Source organism: Eubalaena glacialis, chromosome 5 (genome assembly GCF_028564815.1).
Source record: "Eubalaena glacialis isolate mEubGla1 chromosome 5, mEubGla1.1.hap2.+ XY, whole genome shotgun sequence".
Lineage (NCBI taxonomy): Eukaryota > Metazoa > Chordata > Mammalia > Artiodactyla > Balaenidae > Eubalaena > Eubalaena glacialis.
Genome location: NC_083720.1, coordinates 64,430,458 through 64,445,051, shown reverse-complemented (window position 1 = coordinate 64,445,051; position 14,594 = coordinate 64,430,458). Strand labels below are relative to the sequence as shown.

Here is a 14,594-nt window from a genome sequence, read left to right as displayed (position 1 = left end):
CAGCCTGGATGGACTAAGACACCATATATTTATAAACTTATTTCTGGACTTTTTATTCTGTTCCATTAGTCTATATGTCTGTTTTTATGCCAGTACCATACTGTTTTAGTTACTGTAGCTTTGTAATACATTTTGAAATCAGAAAGTGTGATACCTCAAGCTTTTTCTGTCTCAAGTTTGCTTTGGCTATTCTGGGTCTTTTGTGGTTCTGAATGAATTTTAGGATTGTTTTTTCTTTTTCTGTAAAAAAATGCCATTGAGATTTTGACAGACATTGCATTGAATCTGTAGATCATATTGGGTAGTATGGACACTTTAACAATATTAAGTCTTCCAATCCATGAACATGAGCTGTCTTTCTGTTTATTTCTGTCTTCTTTATTTCTTTCAACAATGTTTTGTAGTTTTCAGTGTACAGGTCTTTCACCTTCTTGGTTAAACTTATTCCTATAAAAATAAAGTATTTTATTTTTTTGTTGCTACTTTAACTGGGATTGTTTTCTTAATTTCCTCTTTGGATAGTTTGTTGTTAGCACATAGAAATGCAACTGATTTTTTTAAGTTGATTCTATATCCTGTGACTTCACTGAATTCCATATTAGTTATAATTTGTGTGTGTGAATGTGTAATCTTTAGGCTTTTCTACATGTAAGATCCTGTGGATTTTTATAATCATTTCATAAATGGTGGTAGGACAGCAGGTTATTAGGGAAAAGTTAGATCCTGAATTAAATGAGAATAAAAATATTTGGAGGGAAATACAAGTGAATATTTATCTAATTGAAGAATAAGGAAGGGCTTTTCAGTTACTAAAGGTCTGGAAGAAACACAAGTAAAAGATTAACAGATTACATAAAAAGTAAATATTTTTCACCTTAAGAGGTGAAAAACTGCAAAGATCAAATGGAACAACATTTATGACACAGATGATAAAGGGTTACTATCTTTAACTTTAAAAGGGTTCATAATTCAACAGGATATTTATTAAAGACATCAATAAAAAAATAACAAAGGACATGGCCAACCAATTAAGAAATGAATAAATACTAAAGCCAATGAACATGAAAAATTATTCAACTACAGAAATAAATAAATGCAAATAACTGTATAACACTTTTGTCAAGTAAGTTGAACTTTTTGTTTAATGATAACAGCCAGTGTTAAAAAGTCTTTAAAATATCAGTAATTTTTGCTCCAAAAATTCTAGTCCTTGGAGCCTAAACAAAGAATGTAATCAGAGAATCAGAGAGGTATGAGTAAAGATCTTTCTATTTATTTATTTATTTTTGGCTGTGTTGGGTCTTCATTGCTGTGCATGGGCTCTCTCTAGTTGTGGTGAGCGGGGGCCACTTCTCGTTGCGGTGTGTGGGCTCTTCACTGTGGTGGCTTCTCCTGTTGCGGAGCACGGGCTCTAGGCATGTGGGCTTCAGTAGTTGTGGCGCACAGGCCTAGCTGCTCCAAGGCATGTGGGATCTTTCCAGACCAGGGCTCGAACCCGTGTCCCCTGCATTGGCAGGCAGACTCTCAACCACTGCACCACCACGGAAGTCCGATGAGTAAAGATCTTTTAAAAAGGGTGCTCCACTTAGAATTATCCTTAAACAAATTATGATATATTCATAAATTGGAAAAAGAAAGTAACACTAAGTTTAAAAAAAGTAGGGTATGAGACTAAGTGAAAAAAAAGCAGGGTATGTATATGAAATGTAATGTAAGATTTATTATCAACAAATCACCACATATATAGTCAAAGGGAATATACTTAAATGAAAAAAGTCATCTTGGGGTAGGCGGTAGGTTTAGCTTATGATTTGTCTAAATTGGATCAGATTTTTTTTTAAACCATGAAATATATTTATTGGCAGTATTTCCATAATAGATTTTATTTTAGACTACAATGATAAGCTACATAAAGAGAGCAGGTATCATATGATGCTGGATGGGAATATTCTTCTAAAGCACATTTTGGAAATAATTAATAAGCATGATGTTAAAAATTATGTCTATCCTGCAGATTCAGGGAATACTGTGGAATACTGGGAGAGTTGTGTTAAATTCTTCCTCCACATTTGCCTTTTTCAATTTCTTTTTTATCTATACTTTTTGCTTGTATTTGAAGAAGCTGAGTTATTTGGCATACAAAATCATAATTTTATTTTTTGTTGGAAACTATACCCTAGATCAAAAATTGAAAGATCATATTTATTATTTTATGTTTCTTTCTCTTTGAATGTATTTTTTTCTGATATTAGTATGCAGCCCCTGATTTCTCTCTGTTGCATTTGTTTGCCTTATCTTGGCCTCTCCTTTTATTGTTTATTTTGTTTGTCACATTATTCTGGGTGAACAGCAGTTGACTTTACTTCTTTTCTGACCCAACCTAAGAGTCTGCGCCTTTTAATAGAGAAGCTTAAACTACTTACATTTATGGTATGCACTGACTCTCTCCTCTCGTCTTATTTTGCCATTTTCTTAATGTCTCCTGGTTGTTTCCTTTATTTTCAGACTTCTGCTTTTACTTTTTGCTTTGTTTTAAAATTTCTCCAGCATGTTGCAAGGTATATGTTGTGTTTTAAAAATTTTCCACGAGAGAAAATATTCTCTTTTTATCCTCCTTTTTAAAAGGCATTATTTACATGAAGTGGTACCCAGATGAAGTTTTAATGCAAGCTTTCTAGTTCAACACTGATTGTGTCACTTTTGAGGATAAAGGCAGCACTTATACTAATTATGCAAGAACAACAGGTTTCAACTAGAAGCGTTTTGGGCAAATAGGATGGATGGTCATCCTATCTCTGGGTGATAGGAATAAGGAGATGCAGGTTTGGGGGTGGGTAGAAGATTTTGCTTTGGTGTATTCTGTACCTAAGGTGGTTGATGAACATTCAAAGGGAGGTATTCTATTCGCAGTTGTATATATTGGCCAGAAACTTAGAAGAAAGCTTTGGGCTCAATATAAAGATTTCAGAGTCATTAACAATATAGCTAATAAATAGGGCCATGAGACTGAATAACAAAATAGAGGCAATAAGTATGCAGTGTTAAAGAAAAGACTGAATCCTGATGAACACTGCTTAATGTAAAAAAAGAAGAAGAAAAAAACTACAAAGGAGATTCATAAATTGCAGCCAGTGGGTAGGAAAAAAAATAAAGAGGGTTGATTCCATTCCTTGCCATGTCTCCTCATGAGACTTTCAAGATCAGGTAATTTCTGGCCAAGAAACAAAAGCAGAATTGTCCCATTCTGCAATGGTTCCAGATGAAAACTGGTAGTAAAACCAGATACGATTCCAAAAGGAGACACTGGAGAAGGACCAAGCTGGGTCTATACGGAATTGCACATGACACGGCACCATTTATGCTGTATCAAAGTCATTAGCATCTTTCTAAATCAAGCTGAATAAAAATCACCATTATCTGGACAGTTGGACAAGTCTTACTGGGAAAATGATATTTCTATGCTCCTGTACTAGTAGGTTGGTTCAGTAATAAATATACGAAAACTTTTATTTGAAAAACAAACAAATACATAAATAGAAGTGAGTGTGGTAATAAAGCAGGTAAAGAGTTTCAGGGAGCAAGGATTGACCAGTAGTGTTAAATGACACTCAAGGGTCCAGTAAGCAAAGGACTGTAAATGCCTCTCAGGTTTAGCATCAAGAAGTTACCAAGAAAGGTAACTGGTGACCTTAGCAAAGGCAGTTTTGGTACAGTGGTGAATCTGGAAGCTAGATTGCTATGGGTCAACCAGTAGTAGGAGGTAAGGAAGTGGAAACATTAGGCATAACAACCCTTAGAAGGAAATGGGCTGTGAATGGAAGGTGAGAGAGAGCGAGAAAGAAGAAAGTAGGATTAATGGAAAGTTTGCTTAAGTTGGGAGTTTTCAAGTTATTTGGATATGATAGTAGAAGACAGTTGGAAGAAAGGGAGGAATTGAAGACAGAGGTACGAGACAGGATCATGGTTTGAGCAAGGTCTGTTAGCAGGCAGGAGGGAACAAGGAAGGATTAATCAGCCTCAGATAGGTGATGGTGGGGAATAAGGCGGACCTGTGCTCACTGTCTTCATTTTATGTGTCTTCCTGTTCCGCAGAAGCTAGAAATGAGAAAAGCGTTCCCATATCGACTTAGATTCAGACAATCCTATGCAAGATGAGAAAGGAGGAAGAAAGGGAGGGAGAGGTTATACTCTGGCTACTCCTGCTCTTTCTACTGGCAAGCCCCACAGGGACATGCTGGGTTTTCCGTTAGCACGTTAGCAGTGTTCCAGCATCCTGGTGCTTTGTGGATGTCAAGAGGCAGAATGGGGGGCATTTGTTTTTCTGTCTGTGCAGATCCATGAGGCATGGTGTGACTCTAGGGCCATCACTTGTAGCAGCTCACCAGCTAATCCCAGCTAAGGTGGTGTTCCACCCATCATTTCCAACTCCCCCTCTGTTTGGTTGTGTAAGAGGAGGGAGCTCCCTGGAAGGGTTAGTTCTGTGGTGGCTTTTTGTTGTTGTTTTTGTTTTTAGTGTTATTGAGCCTGCTACTCAAGCCTTTCCAGGGACACTGTAAGCATTCAATTCCCTGTATTAAATTTCCTTTTGCTTGACATAGCTAATGTAACTTCTGTTTCCTGCAAGTGAACTCTGATTGAGAGGGACATCTACTCTTGTATCAGGAGGGAAGGAAGGATGGATATACATGTAGATAAATTTGTGTGTGTGTGCGTGTGTGTGATGGGAATCTCCTCAAATGCAGGAGTTTTTTAAGCTGTGGTGTGCAGAGCCTCAAGGAGCTCCTAAATAGGGTTCATGGCATCTGTGAACTTAAATGAGTAAAAGTCACATCTCCTTCTTACCTAACCTCTAACTTAAATTTAGTATTTTCTTCAATTCTGAATGCAGGCATCAAACCACAGCACCATTGGCAGTTCCTGTGACTTCGCCTCTAATAGAAAGCAGATATTTTCATATTATATTAGAGCTGTTGTAGATCTCAAAACATTGTTTATGCTCATAACTATGGTATGTATTAGACTCTTGTTAGATCTTGTTCCGTAATACATTTATAAAGAAACACACACTGACGTTTTTCCAAAGATGACATAACAGGCACATGAAAAGATGCTCAAGATCACTAATTATTAGAGAAATACAAGTCAAAACAACTATGAGATATCACCTCACACCTGTCAGAATGGCTATCATCAAAAAATCTACAAATAACAACTGTTGGAGAAGATGTGGAGAAAAGGGAACCCTCGTACACTGTTGGTGGGAATGTAACTTGGTACAGCCACTATGGAGAACAGTATAGAGGTTCCTCAAAAAACTAAAAACAGAACTATCATATGCTCCAGCAATTCCACTCCTGGGTATGTATCCAAAAAAACCCAAAAAACAAAAAACAGAAAGCAAAAAGAAAACACTAATTCTATACGTGGCACCCCAATATTCATAGCAGCATTATTTACAATAGTCAAGACATGGAAGCAACCCAAGTGTCCATCAACAGATGAACAGAAAAAGAAGATGTACACACACACACACATACATACACACACATATACACACAATGGAATATTACCCAGCCATAAAAAAGAATGAAATTCTGCCATTTGTCGCAATCTGGATGAACCTAGCAAATATTACACCTAGAAGAATATGTCAGAGTTAGCAAATTCTATATGATACCACTTATATGTGGAATCTAAAAAATAACATAAATGACTATATATGCAAAACAGAAACAGACTCACAGATATAGAAAAGAAACTAGTAGTTACCAAAGGGGAGAGGGCAGGGGGGAGGGGCAAAATAGGGGTATGGGATTAAGAGATACAAATTACTGTGTATAAAATAGATAAGCAACAAGGATATATTGTATAGCACAGGGAATTATAGCCATTATCTTATAATAACTTTTAATGGAGTATAATCTGTAAAAATACTAAATTATTATGCTGTACAACTGAAACAAATATTGTAAATCAACTACACTTCAATTTAAAAAATGGAATATAAAAAAGCACATTACATCAGAATTTTTAAAAATTGTTAACTCTATTTCCTTTGTAGTCCTATGTATTTTATTTTATGCATTTAAAAATATCATCCTGAAAAGGGGTCCATAGGCTTCAACAGATTGGTAAAGCAGTCCGTAGCATAAAACATGTTAAGAAGCCTGTTCTAATGTCTTCTATTTTGCCTGTAAAGTGGGGTTTCTAAACTTTGGCACTAGGGATATTTTAGGATGGATCATTCTTTCTTTCTGGGGACTGTTTTTGCACTGTAGGATGCTCGGGAGCCTTGACTATGCTAGTAGCACCCTTCGTGGCCACATGACCATCAAAGAAATTGTTACCTGCGGGACAAAAGTGACCCTGGTTGAGAATCAACCTTAGTAGTGCTAAGCGTGAGGAAGGTGACTAGGTCTGAGATCTGATTGGAGGAGAGAGGGCTCAAAATGGATGCAACAGAGGACGGCATAGAGAAATGTCTAAAGAAAACATGCAATTGAGTGATGTTGAGGGACCAGCTGAAATCATCTACAGTCATCCCTCAGTATCCCTGGGGGATACAGGATCCCCATGGATACTACTGATAAAATCCGAGGACATTCAAGTCCCTTATATAAAATGGCAGTGTATTTGTATATAACCTACACATACCCTCCCATATACTTTAAATTATCTCTAGATTATTTATAATAACTAATACAACATAAATGCTATGTAAATAATTGTAAATACAAGGTAAATGCTATGTAAATAGTTGCTGGTGTGTGGCAAATTCAAGTTTTGCTTTTTGGAACTTTCTGGAACTTATTTTTTGCAAATATTTTTGATCTGCAGCTGGTTGAATCCACAGATGCAGAACCTGCAAATATAGAGGGCTGAATGTATAGAGTAGCCCACGGATAAGAGGTTTTTCAAGTTGTTGTTGTTTTTTTTTTTTTAGTTAATTTATTTATTTTTGGCTACGCTGGGTCTTCGTTGCTGCGCGTGGACTTTCTCTAGTTGCAGCGAGTGGGGGCTATTCTTCGTTGCGGTGCGCGGGCTTCTCATTGCAGTGGCTTCTCTTGTTGCGGAGCACGGGCTTTAGGCTCGCGGGCTTCAGTAGTTGTGGCACGCGGGCTCAGTAGTTGTGGCGCACGGGCTTTGTTGCTCTGCGGCATGTGGGATCTTCCTGGACCAGGGCTGGAACCCGTGTCCCCTGCATTGGCAGGCAGATTCTTAACCACTGCGCCACCAGGGAAGCCCCTCAAGTTGTTTTCTTCTACTCACCATACATGATGAATATTCAAATGATGGACAGTCTACCATCAACAGCATTTGTGATATAGGTGCTGACTTACAAATGAGATGGGCTGGAGTTACCTACAACGTCTGAAGTACTGTTTCTTCCCCTGATCCAAATGCTAACATGTCTTAACATGCTGGTTGAAAAAAACACTTTATTCAAGCAGAAGGAAAACGAGAACATTTAGAACTTAAAATAACTGTTATTGCCCCTTGTTCTGCTATTGTCCAGAATAGCAGCGACAGGAAGTAGGGTGGGTATATTCTGGACTTGAATGGATTTGGAGGTTGCTGCTCCCAGAAAATCTGAGCACAGGTGGCATGGCTGTGAAGGATATGAAGCAATCCTATGATCCAGCAATTTGCCTCCTGGGGTATTTACCCAGGAGCAATGAAAATATATATCCACATAAAAACTTGTCCAAGAGTGTTGACAGCAGCTTTATTCAGAGTAGTCCCAAACTGGAAATAACACAAATGTCCATCAACAGTATAATGCCCTGCGGTGTGGTCATACAATGAAATACTACTGAGCAAGAAAAAAGAATGAACTGCTGACATATGCAACAACACATACGGAACTCAAGAACATGCTGAGGAAAAGCAGCCTTACACAAAAGAGAACATACATTCTTACAGACTGTATGAGTCATTTATATAAGTTTTAAATAGGCTAAATTAAGCCATGGTGATTAAAAAAATCAGAATAGTGACTGACTCCATTGGAGAGGAAACAAGAATCGATTGGGAAGGGGCATGGAAATTCTCCTGGGTGATGATCTTCTCTATATTTCTTGATGAGGAGTTGCGTTATACAGTTGTACGCAGTTGCCAAAACTCACCAAATTGTACACTTGGATTTATGCATTTCACTGAATGTAAATTACACCAGAGGAAGGGGAGAAGGAAGGGCAGGGGGAAAGGTGAAGGAGAAGAAGAGGAAGAGAACGGCAAATAAAAACTCACAGTCAACCAAACACGTGCTGAAATGTTTGAAATGAAATGACGTCTGTAACATACTCTGAGATGTAGTCAAAAAAAAAAAAAGAGGGATTGGTGGATAGCCAGGTGGTTAGATATGTGATAGAGAAAAGACACCTAACATTAATTGTAGATTCTAGATGGTGAGATGTGCAATTCTTTAAGCTTTTCCGTAGCTTGAAAATTTTCATACTAAAGAACATGAGTGTATGGCAATGTATCTCTTTTTGCCTTTTTGAAGTATTTCATTAACCTTTGGGCCAAAAAAGCTACTTGAGAACCATCAAAGCATTTCATATGGTTCTTGCTCTATTTTAATAAATGGAACCTAAAATGTCACACTTATTCTCCATTCCGTGAATAACAACAATCACTCACACTCTGTGCCACCACCACCTCTGGATCGCTGCAGCTGTCCAGGCACCACCGGGCTAATTACCTTACACACGTCAGCCTCCCATAGAGAACTCAATGGTTTTCTTTATTGTCTAACAAAAAGTTCTAGAACACATCTTCAGAACTTCCAGACAGCTGGGAACTAGAACAGGTGTCCAAGAGGAAGACTATGTCTGTGACGGTGGGTATTTTTAGCAGAATGTATTATTCAAATGTGTTATGAAGGTGTGGGACTGTGTGTGTGTGTGTGTGTGTGTGTGTGTGTGTGTGTGTGTACTGAGCCGGAAGTGAGAGAAGGAAAATATATTTTAGAAAGAAGGTACACATTATAAGTCATAAAAAGGAATAGTAACTTTATTCCAAATTCTGTGGAGAGAGAAAACTTTTTCCTTTTCTCTTTTTTCTTAAGCTCGTATCCAATGCCATATGATACTGTCACCTGGCAAAGGGGTGTGACAAAGGCTGCCCGGATCTGGCACCTCCAGCTCTTTTCTAGCTTCCCTTTCTCAATAAACCTTTGACAAAGGTCAGTTGTTTGAAAGGCTGGGTTTTTCCTTGTTTGGTCAAAGCGTTTCTTGCTCAGCAGAAAGATTAAATGTCTCTGAGTGTCAATAAATAAGTGGTTTCAGTGAAGCTTTTTGGAATCTATTTCCCTGAAGGCTGCTTGGTGGCGTGCCTGGGATTGCTTTGGTTTTGTGTGAAACTAGTAGGTAAACAATGTAATTACCAGGCTGCCTAGTCCCTGCGGCTCCTGACACCTGCAGAGCCACGCACTGAAGAAGAGGGCAGGGATAAAATATCTTCACCTAAAACCAGGAGTCAGGCTTTGAACTTCAACTCAAACTGACAAAACGCCAAGGCGCTAAAGTGGCAGAAGTTGGATTTGAACTAAAGGGATCTCAGGAGCCCTGGTGCAGCTGTGCCGGCACTAGGAAGGTAGTGAATTAGGTAAATATCTACTAGGAGAAAAAAAGACAATAAGCCAGACTTAAACAAAGACATAAGTTTCTGATTAACTTTACTCTGGATGGAGGCCATAATTCAAACCTGATTCATGAAACAGTGTCTAACAGTTCTGGCTGTGTACAGGGGGAATGTATCAGAACTGGATTAGCTACAGTAACCCCACACCGAACAAGTTCAGGGAAATCTGTTTGGTTCACTTTATTTGCATGGGCACCTCTCTGCTGTCATTAGGGAGAGAAGGGTGGTTTTCTGTAAAGCCAGATCAAACCATCTCTTCCTGAGAAGCAGCTGACTGACGTGCAAACCAAGCATCTTCTGCCTGTCCCATTGGAATAATATAGTAGACGTGTTTCATACAATGACACACTTAGTGGTACCCAGATTCCAAAAAGTAGCAGACAGACTTTGAAACTTAATAGGATTCAGGAGGAAAAAAAAATCCTGGCTCCTTCCTTAACATAAATTGTATATAATCAGCAAATCAGCAGGCAGTTTTCATTGGTTTGTGACTCATTTGGGACTTAATTCCAATAAAGATGATGTGGTGACATTTAAAGGCTTGGCCGAAATTAGAAACATAGGAAAACTGAAGGTGACTTTGGTGGAAAATATAGAATATAAAATAGCATGCAAAATAATCAGACATTCACTCTTTAGGTGGGTTTTATGAATTGCTGACTCAATACATCCATACTGTTTTGGCCATCTGACTACTCTGCCAGTCTGATGGTGTGGGATGAGTGACAGCCTTACTTTCACAGGCACAGAGTGGTTTTTGTTTTTTAAGATAGAATGATCTATCAACATAGTCTTCTCGGCCATTCTCCCAGGACAAGAAACAGAAGAAAGTTGAATGACTTGCTTTCTGAGCAGAGAGTGAAGTAAGAATCCGAACTTTAGTCTTCATGCATCTCACACACTGCTCCCCACACACTTCACATTTAAGAGACCTGGCTACATGGATGCCGGGCTACAGACTGGCTGGTACAGTGGAATGGAGCAGACCAATGTTCACCTGGCTTAGGTGCTCTGCTGTTTCAAGGCGAAATGCTGGTCTCATGGGGTTAGAAGAAAAATCCAGAAGCATTCCTCTCCTCCACTAACATCTCCATCTTTGATAACTTGGGCATGGGGATGATCAGAGGGAAACTGTTTGTTGCATTTTTCTTATCCTTTATTGGTACTTTATAGGATTACTAATAAGAAATCTGAGTAAGTATCAAAAATCTTGCCCCAGCATGTATTGGGACTTCTCTATGGAGAGTGCTGATGACGGATGACCCTTCATGACACAGGACCACCAGACCTTGGATGTGGTGTAGGCCGTGGATGCTCAGTGGTGGCACCAGCACTAGCAGAAAAGTTTATGCTTATGGGGTTGTTCCAGGCTGAAGTGTATCCCTAACCCATAGCGCCTCAGAATCGGACTGTATTTAAAGAGAGGACCTTTAAAGAGGTAATTAAGGTAAAATGAGGTCATTAGGGTGAGGCCTAATCCAATCCGACTAGTGTCTTTATTAGAAGGGGAGATTAGGACACACAGACAACACAGACTGTGGGAGGACCATGTTGAAGAGGCAGCAAGGAGAGAGGCCTCAGGAGATACCAAACCTGCTGACACCTTGACCTTGGACTTCCAGCTTCCAGAACTGTGAGAAGTTAAATGTCTGTTGCTTAAGCCACCCAGTCTGTGCTATTTTGTTATGGCAGCCCTAGTGGTCTAATACATGGGTTTACAAAGAAAACGTGAAGAATATTCGGAATTGTTCAAAGTACAAGAGCCTATCTAGGCTAACTCAGAGTTGTCCGAAGTGTGTTCCTAGGAAGTTAGTAACTGTTACTGGGGAAAAAGAAAGGGGGATTCTGGGCTCAAGTGAATTTGGGAAATGCTGGATTAGACAGTCAGCCAGGTTTCTTTGCTGCAGAACTTCTCGGAGCCTTTAATGTGCTGAGGTGCATATTATGGGTTTGATTCACATGATCTGTGTGCCATCCTTGACACCTCTCTTTGCCTCACTTTTCATTTCCAATCCATGGTCAATTCTTGATGACTTTATCTTTTAAATATTTCTTGAACGAGTTCACTTCTATCTGAACCTTCATGAAACCTGGGTTGTACCAACATTGTCTGACAATTTCATTTTCTAAATATTTCTTGAATTAGTTCACTTTTCTCTACTGAACTGCCATTGAAACCTGGACCAAATGACCTATGTCTTTTTTTTTTTTTTTTTTCTAATTTATTTAATTTATTTATTTTTGGCTACGTTGGGTCTTCGTTGCTGCACTCGGGCTTTCTCTAGTTGCGGCGAGCAGGGGCTACTCTTCATGGTGGTGCACGGGCTTCTCATTGAGGTGGCTTCTCTTGTTGTGGAGCACGGGCTCTAGGCACGCGGGCTTCAGTAGTTGTGGCATGTGGGCTCAGTAGTTGTGGCTCGCGGGCTCTAGAGTGCAGGCTCAGTAGTTGTGGGACACGGGCTTAGTTGCTCCGCGGCATGTGGGATCTTCCCGGACCAGGGCTCGAACCCTTGTCCCCTGCATCGGCAGGCGGATTCTTAACTACTGCGCCACCAGGGAAGCCCAGACCTATGTCTCTTGCTTAGTCCACTGCAAGACCTTTCTGACAGGTCTGCCCACACCCACAGGGTGCTCTCCAGGCAGTTGCCCACAACACAGCCACAGGAATCTTTCCCAAGAACAGGCTGGATTATGCCAGCTCCCTGACTGTAGAGACATTTCAGTAGCGTCCCACTGTTCTTAAAATGAGAAGACAAAATTCCTTCCCACTTCTACAAGCTTATATTGAACCATCATCCTCCCTGGGCTCCATCCATCCTCACAGGTTTTCTTTTAGTCCCACACTGTTCTGCCTCTACCCACTACAGGGCCTTTGCTCATGCCGTCTCTTCTTCCTGGTTAACACCCCCGATCTTCCTCAGGGAAGCTTTCTTTTACTTCCATTCTTGGGTCAAAACCCTGTACCATTGATTCACATTGCACTTGTCACTACTGAAAATTTACCTGCATGTGATTATTTGGTTAATACCTGAATCTTCCTCTTCTGCATTGGAAACTCTGAGTTTGTAGAACACCTTTTGTGAAATACCCAGTTAATTTATTGATGAAGGTCTGGGGAGGACACCTCTGAAACACACCGTGAAGAATTTTTATGAAGACAGACAATGAGCAGGGTTCAAGGAGAAAGGTTTTGGGTCCTCTAGAAACAGGCAGTTGTTGTTGCAGTTTAGCTAAACAACCCATGTGAAAAGTTGAATATGGAAAAAAATATGATATTGGGTCTAAGTTCTGGAGGTATATGTGGGTGTTTAACTTAAAAAAAAACAACCAACTTTTGATTTTGAAAATTTTCAAACCTACAGAAGACTTGGAAGACTAGTACAACAAACCACCACATACTTTTAAGCAACCTGTTTAATGATGTGATTTTGCTCCAGAAAAGCTGCTCTTTTCTGCTCTACTGTAGTCAGTGTAATTCTGACGGTGCCTTCAGAAAGATATGACTACGTAATTTGATCACAAATGCTCATATTTCAGGAAGGCTAGACATGCCTGCTGGCGAATGATTAATCAAGAAATATTCAGGGCTCGATCTTAAATAAGGTACTGCGGGAGATAAAATGACATTTATGGGACATACTTTTAAAAAATTTACAGCCACCTGAGAAAACAAAACACTTTCAAATGAAAGAATAATCAGCAATAAAAATAACAGATAAGTGTCGACTGAGGGGGAGGCAGATAGCACTGAGAGCATGAAGAGGGAGAGATTGTTTCCAGTTATGTTTCTTCACAGAAATGGATTCCTTACGGAAAGCAGCACATCTTGTCATCAGTTTATTTCCCTGTACTAAAATACCAACTTGGAAAACTAACTTTATAAGGCAAATTGTAAATAAGTATGTCTTTCGTGAGCACACACAGAGTGTGAAAGGTCTGATTCCTTATTTAAGCGATATTTACAATTGTTTTAGTTCTTTACTAGAAGGACGATCCAAAGCTCAGGGAAGTATCTGTTCCTTTAAGGGTCAACCAAGTTGGTGGACTTAAGCCAAATAATTAACCCATTTTTTTTTTTTTTTTTTTCCCCCTGACAAAGAATAGGCTACTATATTCACCTGACGTATATAGTCAGTCTCTCGCTAAGACCTGCCTTGGGGAGGGGGTGACTCCCACTGAACTGGCCCCTAGGCCTAGAGATCCAGGGATTTCCCTCTTAACCCATTATTTCCAGAGATTGCACGTAGGTCTAGAGAAATCAGAACCAGGCAAATGATGAATAAGATCACAACCTGGTACAAATGTGTTGGGGAGGGGAAGACCACTAATGGCAGGGCGAAGTGAGCGGGGCTGTGTTTTTAAATTAATACAAGCTGTTAACTGCATTTGGGCACCATCTAACCTATACTAGACTAGAAACTTGCCTTTAGAAAGATGAGCTCTTCAGGTCCAAGTGATAATTTTTGAGAAGGTTCTGTCAAAATGGAGTTCACATATGGCCTTGGTGTGAGAACTTGGTTCCCTAAAACCTGAATTCTAGACCAGATTTTCCAACCTGGAAAGGAATCAGGAAGGGGTACTGCTCTCAGAGTCACAGCATTACCTGTGTTCTTTAATTTATGCTTTGAACTCCTACTTATCTGAGTTTTCCCCCAATGTGTTTATGTTAATTTTACAATCAGGAAGAAACCAATAAAACTATTAAAGATCAGAGCTGAAGCTTCTCATTTGTACACATGGGAAAACTGCTGCTGTGGGTAAGGAAGAGTCTCAAAAAGCTTCCCGCAAGTCAAAGGCCATGGATATGGGGACACACCTCTGATGGGGTAATGTCTACTGACCTGTTGTCTAAAAACTTTCAGCTTCAAAGGTTAAGTAATTAGAAGTCCGTTACTTTACTATTTTTTTAACAGTTTTGAGATATAATTCACATACCTTACTATTCACCC

At 39.5% G+C, this 14,594-nt stretch overlaps 1 protein-coding gene and 1 pseudogene across 4 annotated transcripts in view; one reads left to right on the top strand and one right to left on the bottom strand.

Moving 5' to 3' along the window:
• Positions 1-14,594, bottom strand: part of C5H4orf19 (chromosome 5 C4orf19 homolog) — an 84,706-nt gene that overhangs the window by 42,297 nt on the left and 27,815 nt on the right. The window lies entirely within an intron of this gene.
• LOC133091781 (large ribosomal subunit protein eL39-like) lies at positions 3,176-6,387 on the top strand (annotated as a pseudogene).